At 43.9% G+C, this 14,587-nt stretch overlaps 1 protein-coding gene across 5 annotated transcripts in view; it reads right to left on the bottom strand.

Moving 5' to 3' along the window:
- The window catches only part of UGP2 (UDP-glucose pyrophosphorylase 2), a 440,011-nt gene that overhangs the window by 388,227 nt on the left and 37,197 nt on the right, over nt 1–14,587 (bottom strand). The window contains exon 1 of one of the 5 annotated variants that reach the window (XM_069234235.1): nt 7,953–8,237. The exons of 3 other annotated variants lie outside the window; for them this stretch is intronic. The gene's annotated coding sequence lies outside the window, so the exon portion shown is untranslated. Of the gene's footprint in view, nt 1–7,446; nt 7,579–7,952; nt 8,238–14,587 lie in introns of those variants that run through there. One more of the 5 variants, XM_069234236.1, reaches the window with a different exon arrangement.

Genomic DNA, 14,587 nt, shown 5'->3' with positions numbered 1-14,587 from the left:
TCCTAATCCTTACTATTGTATCTCTGCAATCTCTGTGGAGGGTCATGGAGTGGCCCACAGTACTGTGGCCCGGAGTAGAGCAGCCCAGAGTAGAGTGGAGGGCCGTACAGTAGAGTGCTGTAAAGTACAGTAGAGTGAAGTGGCACAGAGTGGAGTCGCGCAGAGCGGCACAGCGTGGAGTCAAGTTGCACTGAGTGGAGTCAAGTAGACAGGCACAGAGTAGAGTCACGTAGAGTGGCACAGAGTACAGCCTATTCTAAATTACTTGCACGTTGGTCTTAATCCTTACTATTGTATCTCTGCAATCTCTGTAGAGCAGTGGTTCCAAACCTGTGGTCCAGGACCCCTGGAGGTCTGTGAAGCCTCCTCAGGGGGTCCACGAATGCTTAGAAAATTAAATAATACTAACATATATGGTTCCCATCTTTCAGTAATGACTCAGTGTGGGGGGGTATTCCAATAATGATTCAGTGGGGGTCCCTGGGTTCCAGTAATGAAAAAGTGGGGGTCCACAGAAGTCAAAAGGTTGGGAACCACTGCTGTAGAGGGTCATGGAGCAGCCCAGAGTAGAGCAGCCCAGAGTAGAGTGGAGGGGCATACAGTAGAGTGCTGTAACGTACGGTGGTGTGAAGTACAGTGCTGTGAAGTGGCACAGAGTGGAGTCGAGTAGAGTAGACTGGCACAGAGTGGAGCCGAGTAGACTGGCACAGAGTGCATCCTGCTCTAAATCACTTGCACGTTTGTCTTGGTCCTTACTATTGTATCTCTGCACTCTCTGTAGTGGATCATGGAGTGGCCCAGAACAGAGTGCTGTAAAGTACAGTGGTGTGGAGTGGAGTGGCACAGAGTGGAGTGGCACAGCATGGAGTCACTTAGAGTGGTACAGAGTGGAGTGACGCAGAGAGGCACAGAGTGGAGTGGCGCAGAGTGGAGTGACGCAGAGTGGAGTGACGCAGAGTGGCACAGAGTACAGCCTACTCTAGATCACCTGCATGTTTGTCTTAATCCTTACTATTGCACCTCTGCAATCTCTATAGAGGGTCAGAGTGGCCCAGAGTAGAGTGGAGCGGCGCACATTAGAGTGCTGTAAAGTGGGGAGGCACAGAGTGGCGTCGCGTGGGGAGGCACAGAGTGGCGTCGCGTGGGGAGGCACAGAGTGGCGTCGCGTGGGGAGGCACAGAGTGGCGTCGCGTGGGGAGGCACAGAGTGGCGTCGCGTGGGGAGGCACAGAGTGGCGTCGCGTGGGGAGGCACAGAGTGGCGTCGCGTGGGGAGGCACAGAGCTCCAGGCACTAAAAACAGAGCTTTGAACAGGACGCTCTTCCTAAAGGGAAGCCAATGTAAGGCATGCAGATAAGGTGAAATCCACATTCTAAATGGCACATTCTACAGAAGGCAGACTGCAGCAATTTGGACCACTTTAAGCCTGTCCTTAAAATGTTTCAGTAGTCCAAAGTACAAGGAACTAATGTAGTCTATCCTGGAAGTTATCAGCCTGAATAAAGTTTTTTTGCCGAAAAGGACAGGAAGTGTAAAAACTTTCTTAGGGATTGCATGACATCAAAACAAATTCCTATCAGTGCTTTAACTTGCGGCTTAAAGGACAGGTTGTCATCAAATTTAATCCCAAGATTTCTGACTATGCCACCCTGAGGTCATGGAGGGGGCGTACCATCAGGCTTGAAAGTCTGCCAAATTCTGATAGAATATTGCCAAAAAAAAGAATTTCTGTTTTCTCCTCATTGCACTTGAGTTGATATGTTGCCAACCAATGGAAGACTGCAATTAAACAAGTTTTGATCTGTGTTCCAGAAATCTTTTACATTGCCCCAAAAAACAGCAGCTGGATATCACCCCTATCGGAAATAACTTTTGCTCCAAGGCCTTTCCGCTGTCAAGGCCAGGGGAGTAAGACAGATGTTGAAAATGGTTGGAGTTAGGGCAGAGCCCTGAGGAACTCCCAAAGACAATTCACACAGTTTTGCGGAAAAAGGAGGAATCCATCATTGTTAGCTTCCATCTACTACAAAACAAGAAGCAAGTCCAGGGCTTGCCCGTTAGCCAAATACCTTGGAGACACTCCAGAAGTCTAGTATGGGGACAGTATCAAATGCTGCTGATCGGTCTAACATTATCAGCACAGCATCCCTCAAGTATGAAGGATACCTTTGATGTATTCAGAGACCTCCACCAGTGCTGTCTCTGTACTAAAATGTAGACTAAAACCAGACTGGCTAGGCTGTAGCAAGTTGTTGGTTTCCAGGTAATGGAAGAGCTGTTTATTCACATGTAGAGAGGTGCAGGGTACAGTAGAGAGTTGTAGAGTGGAGAGGTGTGGAGAAGAGTGGCTTAGAAAGCAGTGTTGTGATGCAGTGGGGTAGAGTAGAGTGGTGCAAAATAAAATAGAGTGACAGAGTGCAATGACAGAGGGCAATATTGTAGAGTATGGTCAAATGGCATGGAGTGCAGTGTTGTAGATTAGAGTATTGCAGAGTAGAGTGGCGAAGATTGCAGTGGTACAGAGTACAGTAGCGAGACCTAGAGTGCAGTGTTGCAGAATTGAGTGGAGTGGCTTAGAAAGAATTGTGCATAGTAGAGTACTGTGGCATAGTAGGGTACTGTGGCATGCAGTACGCATGGTATGGCAGCACACTGAAATTACAGACAACACATTTTCAATTGAAATGACAGTTACATTTGAACAGTCATACAGATTTACTAATAAAACTATACAGAGCACAAACAATAATGAGTGGCAATGACATCACCTATTGTCATGTTATTAAAATATTTGTTTCCACTACACATCAGAATTAACAAAAAGGTGCTTAATTTTGTGCTTTCCTAATTCTGATATATTCTGAAATATCTGCACAGTTAATTTACGAGCATTTAAATTTTGTTCTGTGCTTGAAAAAACTGTTTTGCTTCACAGCAAGATTGTCACATAAAGCATCTCACTTGGAAGTCAGAGAAAAAAATTAACACCAAACTCCAGCGGAAGACAGAGACTGACATTTGACCTCAGTCTTTGAATGCACAGCAAATGTGACAAGATAAGAACGTGATTTACAGGCCATTTACAGAAATGAGCACTTGTGTAAGAATACAAGGAGAGGTTGTGAAAAAGCTTTGGTCCATGGGACCAAAGCCAAACTCAACAGCCTAAGACAAATAAAACCAACAAATACAAGGCCTTAAAATTTGAGTTACAAACCACAAGGCCAATGGTAATCAATGGACGAAATGTATTACTGGAAGCTTTCAGAATGTCCCCAAGATGTCTTTAGCATATCAGATAGCTGTGATGTGCAGTAGGCTTCGACCTAAAAGAGGACCTGCAGAGCTGCTCAAGGCTGTCATCTTACTGAAAAACAAACTGAATAACTATCTAAGAAACGTGTTCATCCATCACACTGCTAAGCGTTGAGTCCCATAACACAATATCCACCCTTGGTGGTCTTCACGCACGACATGGAAGCTCTTCCCACATAGGGTCAAAAGGAAGACAACATACTTCCAACCAAATACCTTACATGGTGCAGCATACTACACGTGTAGGCAAGCGCTTCAGCACGCCACATAGGGATAGTAAGTGCTACTTAAAGGTTGCAATAGAATACAATAAACTTGCCGTATAACCTGCAGATGTTATCAAAAACTTGAATCTAGTTCAAATGGATAAAAAGTTACCAAAAACATAGTAACACATGTTGGGTAGTGGAAGGTACTTTGCAAGGTTGGCGAGTCACCTTCCTGTTATTTACTGATGCTTTTGGATGTTAAACTGATACTAATGATGTGAAACCTTTGCCCAGACATTGATAACATACATTAAAAATTACAAAATAATCAAGTAATACTATTTGAAAATTTGTCAAATTATGCAGCATAAATTGCATTTTTTTGCTACATAACTTAGTGAACCCCGTCACATAACTTGGCCATCCTCTGCTGCATAATACAAATGGCCTTTCTCGTGGATGACAGCTTATGCTGTTTTCCTTTACACCTTGTGTTTGGAAAATCTGCTTTTCTTCTGCTCTCATGACTAGCAGCAGGTGAAACTGGGATTCTTGCCTAGTGTAAAAGAATAATCACAACTGCTGAGCGGCCCAGTGCTACATACAGCAAGTCTTTGCTTTTTAGTCAACTACTCTGCGTTATGTGACATTTGAGACTTACAATTTAAAGGTGAAACTGCAAGTCTTTGAAAGCAAGGCACTGTTTTATATACAAAGTAAGGGTGCCTGAAGTGCCCTGGTAACGGCGCTCATCGCCATCAGTTTTCCACTGTTAATCATTCCAATCTTATTTTAATTCGGGGCATTGTACATAATCAGGAGGTGATATATATATATATATATATATATATGTAATTGATAAGACACACCTGATGTTTGCATGGTTTTAACTGTTACTACTCTGCTATCAATCTGTTACTAGTTGTCAGTTACTGTTCACATTATAAAGACATTTAGATGGTAATCAAGTATGCCATTGTTCAAGTAGAGTGATTCATATTCATACACTGCCATAACTACCAACTGCTGCCATGTCACATGTGATGCAAACTGCAGTGGGCAGAAAAGCCACTGCTGACTTAAGTTGTCGCACACAACAAAGCCACAACAAAGCCACCTGGCAGCTATGTGCAAGTGCTTTTTATATGAGTCCTTCATCAAAACTTAGGACTGTTTATCATTTAAAAGTTGGGGATTTCTGCCCTTATTCACAAATATTGTTTTATTAGATATTGATTATGACTTAGATATGAATTAGTCATGAACTCCCAGGCCTATTCACAAAGTTTGTTCCTGTGTTGAAGATTTTCTTACTCCAAGAAAGTCAGGACAAACTCTGGAGTAAAACGAAGACACCTAAAAAATAAATTGTCAATAAGGCCTGTAGAGTCTGCGAAGACAGTCAAGGGCGTATTCAGTTTGAAACTCAGGGACAGTCAGAGAAGCAACAGAGCTGGTGTGGCATTTGTTTCAAAGTCAAAGTGGTGGAAGACCAAATGTCCCTTTTAAACGGAAAAGCTGCAAATGCGTTTTTATTATGAGGGGAGAATAAAACCCACTTTCTGACTCCCAGACGTGCACAATCACTGTTCAGTGTTGGGGTTTATGGTTTGCTGGTTACAGGTACATTGGAAAACTGCATGGTGTAGTCTACTCCTTAACAGTGCTCAGCACTCACTGCAAACATAATAAGACCATGTGTATTGTAATAGATGTTAAGATCCCACTCACAACTTGCCACACAAAGAGGTAGGCCCAGTTACTTTGTCGTTGCAGGGCAGCGCCGGCGGGCCCAGATTATTCCAGAGGGAATTGAAGGAGGGTTGCCCGTGAGGGGTAGGGTGATTGTGGGACTGGATACTTCCAGTTGGAAGAGCAGGGGCCCATTTAATTCAAGCATTAAGGCCAAATACAAGCTTGGTAGTCACCAATTAACTGGTTGGTGTTATATCCTGCCCTGGTCAATCAATCAATCAAATCAATCAATCAAAAAGCATTTATAAAGCACGCTACTCACCTGTGAGGGTCTCAAGGCGCTAGGGGGAGGGGGTTACTGCTGCTCGAAGAGCCAGGTTTTGAGCTGCCTCCGGAATGCAGGGTGGTCCTGGGTGGTCCTGAGGTTGGCGGGGAGGGAGTTCCATGTCTTGGCTGCCAGGTAGGAGAAGGATTTCCCACCTGCTGTGGTGCGGCGGATGCGAGGGACGGCGGCGAGTGCGAGGTTGGCGGAGCGAAGTTGGCGGGTGGGCGTGTAGAAACTGAGGCCACGGTTGAGGTATTCGGGTCCTTTGTTGTGGAGGGCTTTGTGTGCGTGGGTGAGGAGCCGGAAGGTGATCCTTTTGTTGACGGGAAGCCAGTGCAGGTGTCTTAGGTGGGCGGAGATGTGGCTGTTGCGGGGTATGTCGAGGACGAGGCGGGCGTAGGCGTTTTGTATTCGCTGCAGACGTTTCTGGAGTTTAGCGGTGGTTCCTGCGTATAGGGTGTTTCCGTAGTCCAGGCGGCTTGTGACGAGGGCGTGGGTCACAGTTTTTCTGGTGTCGGCGGGGATCCAGCGGAAGATCTTACGGAGCATGCGGAGAGTGAGGAAGCAGGAAGATGATACGGCGTTGACTTGTTTGGTCATGGTGAGAAGCGGGTCCAGGATGAATTCGAGGTTGCGTGCATGGTCTGAGGGGGTAGGTGCGGTGCCTAGGGCCATGGGCCACCAAGAGTCGTCCCAGGCGGACCGGGTGTTTCCGAGGATGAGGACTTCCGTTTTTTCTGAGTTCAGTTTCAGACGGCTGAGTTTCATCCATTCTGCGACGTCTTTCATTCCATCTTGCAGGTTGGTCTTGGCGCCAGAGGGGTCCTTGGTGAGGGAAAGTATCAGCTGAGTGTCGTCGGCGTAGGAGGTGATGGTGATATTGTGTTTGCGTACGATGTCGGCGAGGGGGCTCATGTAGACATTGAAGAGAGTCGGGCTGAGCGAGGAGCCTTGTGGGACGCCGCAGATGATCTTGTGGGGTCTGAGCGGAATGGAGGGAGGTAGACTCTTTGGGAGCGGTTGGAGAGGAAAGAGGTGATCCAGTCCAGGGCCAGTCCTTGGATACTGGTGGAGCGCAGGCGGGATGTTAGGGTTCGGTGGCAGACGGTGTCAAAGGCAGCCGAGAGGTCAAGGAGGAGGATGAGGGCGACTGTTTCTCCGTTGTCCATCAGAGTTCTGATGTCGTCTGTGACTGAGATGAGGGCTGTTTCTGTGCTGTGGTTGGCTCGGAATCCGGACTGAGAGGGGTCGAGTAGGTTGTTGTCTTCAAGGAAGTTGGTCAGTTGCTTGTTGATGGTCTTCTCGATGACTTTGGCAGGGAAGGGGAGGAGCGAGATGGGGCGGAAGTTCTTCAGGTTGCTGGGGTCCGCCGTAGGTTTCTTCAGTAGGGTATTGACTTTTGCGTGTTTCCAGCTCTCGGGGAAGGTGGCAGAAGCAAACGAGCTGTTGATGATGGTCTGGAGATGCGGTGCGATGATGTTGTCGGCTTTGTTGAAGATGAAGTGTGGGCAGGGGTCCGAGGGTGCACCGGAGTGGATGGAGTTCATGGTAGCTTTGGTCTCCTCCGCCAAAAGCTACCATGTCACTGGTCACTTATGGTCTCAGATTGCTCCACCGCCTTCAAGAGCAGAATCCAATTAGTTTACAGCAGGATACATTTGTTTGCATCAACGTCCAACGACGAGAGTGTATCAACAGTCTCTCTCCTTGGATGGGGTTTATAGCAGGGTCGCTTACAGCAGCCCATGCTCGTTTATATTTGACTAAACTAAAAAAATAAAATTAAAATAAAAACTACCCTTCCGAATCATATTGATCGATAACTCTTCCTGTGGGATATCTTTACAGCAGAATGCCCCCGTTCAGCGTTACCCCGATTTAAAAAACACATTAGGAGTATTACCGATGGTGATTTAGAAACTCCTCAACTAGCAGTTTCCGGTGCTGCAGTCTTTCGCAACAGGGTCGGTTCCCGTGATGTCCAAGGTTATTGCGCTATCTTTCAAGGGGTGGCCTTAGGCAGGGCACGGGCAAAATGGCAGGGGGGCGGAGTTAAGGGCGGGGCACGCAAGGCATTCCCCGTCTCCCTTTTCATACACTATTTTTAGTCTGTGACATTCAGAGAGAGATGCAGCCCGTTCTGTCTGCTAGCTGCGAAACCCGGCGCCGACAGGGGCTCAGGGCAACAATGGGGGCCAGGAGATAGCGCCTAATAACCCGGGAATGCGTGGCCGCTCAAGATATGAAGGTCTGCAGCGGCAATCTCCGCCTGAGCGTAGGGGGTTGTTGATTTCCGGTATAGGAACCAATGAAACTGGGCAGCAGCGCCGCCGGACACATAGTTGAAGACACCGGGTCTTTATAATGAGATAAGCATTGAGATTAAAAACAAAGGATGGAGGTGCTCACCTGGTGGGTGACCTCTTCGTGCAATCCACCGACACACTCCTTGCCGCACTTCTGCGCGCCAGGTGGCACCCTGCCTCCCCGCGGATCTGCGCCCTCCCTGGCCCTGCCCTCACGTCCCTCCCTCGTCGCCAAGGCTCGGCTTCTTTTTTCGGGGAGCAGGACACTTTACAGCTGTTTTGCTTCACTGAACCCTGTGCGTCATGCAGTGATATTTAAAAATATTTTTCCCCTCAACGGGTGCAATGCGTTTCAACGGTCTGTTAAACGCAGTTCCTCATTTTAAGTGGATCCAGAACGCGTTTTTACACATTTGCTCGAAAATCCGAACCTGCCACTGTGTTTGTTTGCTTAGGGTGACAGCTCCAGTCAGTACGGGATAAAGGGAATCGAGCTCGCGAGAAAACCGGTTTTGAAGGAGACAACGGTACTGCAGCAACGGAGCTCTATAGGGTCAAGTACAATTCCAGTTTACGCTTGTGTGACACTTCCACGTTTACAGCTTGCTTATGTGCGTCATAAAAACAACACAATTTTAAGTGATTTTATTGTGAGTTAAGCAATCAGGTACATGCTTAAAATGCGGTTCATTGTAGTCTATTCCACTCTTGCAACGCAATGGTCTAAAAAGGAACACAAACGCAATTTGTAAACCTAAACCACCTCAAAAGCCTGGAAGCAATGAACTCGAGTGCTTGCAATCGCTAACTCCAGTATCTGGGAACACTGCCTTCTCTAATGCTTAGCAGGAGTTCAGCCATATGTAATCCCTGGAAGAACTACCATCTCTATAGAGCCAGGATTAGTGTCAGTATCTTAAGCAGCGGTGCTGAAATTGGAAAACAAATACAGGGTAACCCATAAATTGGAGGCGAAGAGGTGGCAGAGGAAAAGTGATAGAATCACGAGAGACAGGGATTGAAAAGGAGAGTCTGACACTCAACTTCTACATTTATTTAACAACAAAAAAAACACAGCAAAGAAATTGGCAAGAAGGGCAAATGTGACAGTGCATCCCTTCTAGCTTACTTAAAATAGTCACAAAGAAGCTGCATTTTAAAAATATCTTACAGGGTTAAGTCACCTGCTGCAGATATCTCCAGGTGCCAAGCAATTTTGAGGGGATTATAATAACAGTAAGTTAACTCTGGGGGTTAATGTAGTTCTGGAAGAGCTCTGTGTTTTGCCCAGTCAGATTTGACTCAAAGTGGCAGAGGGTTAATGTGCCTGCTGCAAAACGCATTATGTAACATGCAGATCACAAATCTGTATTACATGTAGCTAGGCAACTGTTCTACTGCTTTTGACACAGAAGTTATTTTGTTACTTCCAGTTTATAAATTGCAATCCTAATAAAGCACATTGAATTATTTATCAGCATCAATGAGCTGCATGCATACTTTAAAACATGGGTTTAGATCCTTATTGTTTTTTTTCTCAATCTGTTGTTATTCTAAGATTGCAAACAATGGTTCCTTTGTGAAGTAATAATGTCTTATTAGTACAAGGAACCCCAATCTCTGCATTACGTTTTATATTCTGTTTCTTCTGACCATTCACTCTTAACATATAGTGTCTACAAGTATGGACGATATGAGGTTTCTACACGTTATAACCCTCATCGTCTCATGTAACATGTCCTGTACATTGATTTACACACTTGTATGATAATATTGTGTCTGTGTGTGATGTAAAGAGCTCTGACACCCTACACTAGGATAAGTAGCGCTATTAAATAAAAAAAAATTAGTAGGTGTCATTTAAACCATATTTTGAGTAGTTACTCATATACACAGACAAAACTTGCATTCTTACAGTGCGTGCACATCTCCTATAGGAGGAGTGAACAAAGTCAGAAACCTGCATCAAAGTCATGGTTTCTCTAAAGTACTTGTGAAGTGATAAGCGGAGGGTCTTCCTTTTTTTCATTGCACTGGTATCTAGATGGTAGGCACCAGATGGCTCCCAGCCAGAATGATGCTTGAACAAAACAAGAGCTGATGGCCCTTTAACTCGGCCTTTGTTTTGGGTCTGTCTGGAAGAATAAATATTAAAGACCCCTCACTACCTGCAGGTTTGCTGCTCCAAATGGAATTAAGATAACATGAGGACACTGTTGAATAGAGTCTCGGTGTCTGAAAATGACACCAGGACAAATTCAGTATATGTCCCTGGGTTGGCCACATCTCAGAGCCGGCCCAGATGTAGCAGCTGGAGCCGGCCTCTGACAGGATCCCCTTACTTTCCAGCGCTGTTAAGTAGTATGGTTTATAGATGTCATGCCCTGGTGAATGTGAACCCATTGGTTTTACACGCACCTCATGCACCAGTCAGTTGACAAACTCTAATGCAGTAAGTACCCCTTAGGCAAGACAAAGTACCCTAATCAATTAGAAGCAGTATACCATCACATGACATCCTAAGAAAAAGAAAAAATAGCGACTATCTTCCTATGGAGATGGAAATGCTATGCTCAGGACCACTGGAATTAAGCAGTTGTGTGACCAAAGCAGCACAATTATGATTTTTCCACATTTGCCACTTAATTGATCGTCTGCTGCATAATCTGCAGATCTTAACCAAACAAATTGTTTCTATCTCAAATGGTTCAAAAGTTACTAAAAATGCAGTGACACTTGTTGTAGCGGGGTGGAAGGCAAAGTTGACTGATTCCTTTTCTTTTGCTTATCGCTATATTCAGGTATTAAACTGGTACTAACAAAGTGCTATCTAAGTCCAGACAGTGTTATTAAGTGTTAATATGAGAAAAGAATGAAGCAATACTATTGTAGAATGCGCTGCATTATGCAGCGTATCCTGCCTTTTCTTGATGCATAACTGCAGCTTTAGCTATGCTATATGTCCAGCATGTGGTCAAAGGTGATAAAAAAAATTGGCCACGGTTGTAGCATGTTGAATTAATTCAAGTTCACAAACACTATCAGATGCTGTCACAATGACTGGATGATGTCATCAGTGATGTCATGCATGATGTCATTTAATAGGTCATGAGTTATGCGATAAGTGGGGTCATAAGTAGTGCATGGCGGGGTGCAAGTTATAGTTAGCTCAGTAAACCATAATTTGTGAATTTCAGAAGTCTGTAGGTTTTTAAACTTTAGTTTTTATCTCATCACTCAACTACTATGTCACTTTAAACTTTCTTTCTTTCACTGAATTATATATTAACATAATACGCTTTCAGGCTGAGAGTGCCGATCAAATTATGAAAAATGGGAAGCAAGGAACTCTGTGTAGTTTCTAAGTTTAGGCGAAGAGCAGCTCCTTTATATGGAACACCCTAAAAACACCATCTACACTCTGAACTGAATCAGCTCACCTAAGGTGTCTGTTTACTTACAAGATTAGCACAGTGCCATCCACGCCAGTCTGGAAAATGACAAAAGCCTTTTAACACTCCAGGAACGGTATTACAGCATTGGATTAGCAAAATACTGTCCAAGCCAACCTGGAATGAATAAAGCAACCCCTGATGTGTTTTGCCCTAATTAAAGCTCTTTAGAGAGGTACATGTTTTGTCCAGAGATAAGGAAGCACCCAGTACAAGTCAAAACAAAACCCTTTCAGGCTTAGAGTGCCAAACAAATTATGCAAAACAGTAAGCAAGGAGCTCTGGGTAGTTCCCAGGCCTAGGTGGAGAGCGGCTCCTATTTAGGGCGCCCTACAACACCAACAGTCTGAATATGCTCACCTCAAGTGTCTGTTTTTCTTGCACAGTTTTAAGCATAGGACAAAACAATTTCTAGCATTCGCGTCTATAATTTTCAATTCTAGTAAGGACACAGAGACGAGGTGGGTACAGCAGAATTTCGTGCCAATATGGGTGGACAATTGTTGCTTCCTTTACAAAAGACTTTTCACCTGATTACATTCGCTACTTTGGTCAGATGGATGCGATGGCTTGGGTGAGGCAGGCATCGATACCTCCAGGTTAAGCAGCCACTCCACTAGAGGGGCTATGGCTTCGAAATCTTTTTCTTGGGGTTCTCATTTAGATGATATTTTAAAGGCAGCTGATTGGTCATCAGAGTCTAAGTTTAAATCATTGCATTGTAAACAAATTGGAAGTGCTGCTTCTGTGGTGGTAGCTCAGTTAAAAAATAAATTAAAAAAAAGCATAACCGGAACCTCTGATCCTGACATAGAATAAATATTTTTCTAGCATTCGCAATAAGAATTTGCAATTCTATTAAGGACACGGAGGCGAAGATTATCCCACCAGTTTACTTGCATACAGTTCTGTACGTTCAAATGTGTTGATTGTTTCATTGAAGTTGTATTTCTTTCCCTCCCTGAAACCTTTATGTAATTATTTTACTTATGTCCTTTTCTGGACCAGTGTTTATGGCTTTGGCGCTTTAGTTCCTTCTTAGGGAATGAGGACAAGTGAGTCATTTTCCAACAATGTTCTGGACATCTGGGAGTATGCATTGCAGCCTCTCGAGTTTATCAGGGATTGACCCTGCCTGCTGTTGGAGTCGGAAGTTGTCAGGTTCCTGGGATCTGAAGTGAGAGTTGAACTCCTGTAGGAGCTTTGGGTGATTTATTCCAGTTGGTTTGAGAGCCATTGCAGGGACTGAGAGTGTTTTCACTGTTCTTGTTGGGCATGAGCAAAGAATGAGGAAGCTGAATTACTGCAAACGGATTATATAGGGCTGGGTCTCAAGAGCTGGTCATGTGATTATGTTATGTCATGGGAAATGTAGTGTTACTGAACTTTTATTTTATTGGCTGCTGAAAAATAGAGTAAAAAAAAAAAAAAAAAAAAAAAAAAATAGAAAGAAGAAGAAGAATCAAAAGCCTCCAGTCCGGGCATAGAATTAGCACTCTGCCATCCACATCGAGCTAGAATGGGACAAAGCCTTTTTGCCATTTTTACAGCAAGTATTTAAGCATAAGCATAGCACAGTGCTTTGTGTCAGGGGCTACTTTTATTCCTTTCTAGCTTAGCATGGATCACACTGTGCTAAGCATATGCTTGAAGACTTGCTGCGAAAAAGGTAATAGGCTTTGTCCTCTTCTAGCTCAGCATGGATGGCACTGTGCTGATCCTATGCTTAAAACTCTGCTAGAAAAACTGACACTTGAGGTGAGTAGATTCAGAGTGTCACTGGTGTTGTAGGGTGCACCATATAAAGGAGCTGCTCATTGCCTAAACTTCGAAACTACTCAGAGTTCTTTGCATCCTGTGTCGCACATATATCAGCCCAGCACATTGCTGCCATAATATCTAATCAAAAAGGGCACAAATTACCCTTAATTATTTCTGAAATATACACCTCTATTTCGAAAAGCTGAAAGCTTAGGTATAGGGAACACCAAAAGATTAAAGCTGCAGAAATAAAAAAATAAGCAAAAGGACAACTAAAGCACACCCAGACTGGAACCCCTTAATAACAATTGTCTAGTGGAGGTTATCAACTCAAGGACCATAAAACAATAAAGAAGCACTGTTGATATCAGTATAACTATGACTATGTTCTATGCTATTTACAGGACTCTGGGGTAAACAGACATTCAGAGTTAACTTGAGTAATGAACGAGAGGCAGAACAGTTTATCAGAGAAAGGGCCAGTAGGCAGTCAGAACGCGGAAGAGACATTCTCTGCAAGATACGGAGTACAGTGTGTTGAAGGAAGAGAACAATTTGGATTTAGTTCTCATTTCAAAAAGGAAAATGTTAGGTCTGACCACTAGAAAACATCAGGCCCCAGAAAAGGAGTTTGTCTGCAGAACTGCAGGTGTGCATTGGTGCTTCTAGCAAGTACTGTTGAAATCATGACGGTTTACCAAACTCATCAGTAGTATATGACTGTAACTCCGACTGATGAATATACTCAGACATACCAGATGGGCATTCAAATGCTCCTGACAGAATAAATAAAAAATAAATTTAAACAGAGTGTGATATATTGTGCACAATAAATGTGGTTCACAGATTAAACTTATCAAAAGTCTACAATATCATCCTAGCGGAGGATGATTGCCCATCACCTTTTGTCTGGGAATACCCAGTGAGAAGAACTTAACATACTTAAAACATACTTACTGCATTCCCGTTAGTACCCACAGAATTCTGGAAAAAATATGCACACCATTTGACCTTAAAACAGACCCCTAGTGCTGTTAAGAGTCAAGCAAGATGGGATAAGACCCCCAAAACACTTATAATTTCTCTTTGGAGTGAACCACAGGTTCAAGTCCAATATAAATTAAGGCCAAGAGTGATATAAAAGCAATCGTGACATAATTACAATATCAGCAAGAGATAGCATCTTGTCAATCAAAAATAAACACTCCCATTTCTGGTGGTTAAATAAGACAATTCATAACGTGTAGTACTTGACTACAGAAGTTTGAACTCACACACATGCGTTACAAAATGCACATAGCACAGGGTTTTTCCCCACCTTAGTAAATAAGAAATACAAAATAACTTTATACACAGTGAACAATTATTTAATCAAAATACAGTGCTGAATCACAATATTTGATATCGTTTACATTTGGGGGAAACCAGTGCTTGTATATGTAATCACCCCAGGGATATAAGAACAGTCCTTGAATATTTTCTGCGACAATAATGAAACTGTTATAAGACAATGCCAACACCCTGT

The sequence above is a fragment of the Pleurodeles waltl genome, chromosome 5 (assembly GCF_031143425.1).
Source record: "Pleurodeles waltl isolate 20211129_DDA chromosome 5, aPleWal1.hap1.20221129, whole genome shotgun sequence".
Lineage (NCBI taxonomy): Eukaryota > Metazoa > Chordata > Amphibia > Caudata > Salamandridae > Pleurodeles > Pleurodeles waltl.
This window is presented reverse-complemented; position numbering and strand designations above follow the sequence as displayed.